Below are 745 nucleotides of genomic sequence, written 5' to 3'. Positions count from 1 at the left end.
CTTAGGTGTACGTGGCTGGCGCCTTAGCCGGTTGAGCTATAGGCGCCGAGCCCAGGGTTCATTTCTTAAAGGAGACTTACAGGCATTCAATGGCAATGTTTACAAATGGACAGTTTATTATACGGGAAAATGATACAGCAAGGGATCTGGAGCGGTCACACATGTGTGATCCCATTGTCCTCTATGAGGGCCAGGGCAGGACACATTTTCTCACTCAGGCCAGGAACCATTGACATGTTCATGGAATGCCTCGGAACTAAGGAGTCCAAAAAGGAGTCTTGGTTGGTTATTTTAAAATATTTTGTCAGTCACATATCCCAGCCTCAACAGTAGAGCCCTTTGAAGGAGGGGCAGGTGTCACACTGAGACCAGGTGCAATTGTAGGAGCATTACTGTCATCAATACGTAATGCTGACAAGCCGTACAAACTGCCTCGAGTCTCCTTAAGACCCATGGTTACAAAACAATATTAATCAGGATGGTTCATCCCTTGGCCAGGGGGCAGTGTTATGTAGGAACTTTAATAAAACAGCTAGGGCTAATTCTAGACCTGCGGGAATTAACCTCACAACACACACTTTCTCCTCTCCTCTGTTTCTGCACTCTGATATTTTATAACTTGTGATCTGAAAGATTTTTGTAAACCTTTATTTCTGGTAATTGAAGTCTGAGTTCTGTTTGATTTCCTTTACTTTGGATACTTATTGAATTCAAAAATTACCACGTGGACTATGGGAAAACAACA

The 745-nt window shown here is 43.2% G+C and overlaps 1 pseudogene; it reads right to left on the bottom strand.

Annotated features, from left to right (window-relative positions):
* The window catches only part of LOC100957554, a 23,842-nt pseudogene extending 23,388 nt beyond the window's left edge, over nt 1-454 (bottom strand).
* Nucleotides 455-745: the final 291 nt, after the last annotated feature.

Source organism: Otolemur garnettii, unplaced genomic scaffold (genome assembly GCF_000181295.1).
Source record: "Otolemur garnettii isolate 467f Iridium unplaced genomic scaffold, OtoGar3 scaffold00110, whole genome shotgun sequence".
Lineage (NCBI taxonomy): Eukaryota > Metazoa > Chordata > Mammalia > Primates > Galagidae > Otolemur > Otolemur garnettii.
This window is presented reverse-complemented; position numbering and strand designations above follow the sequence as displayed.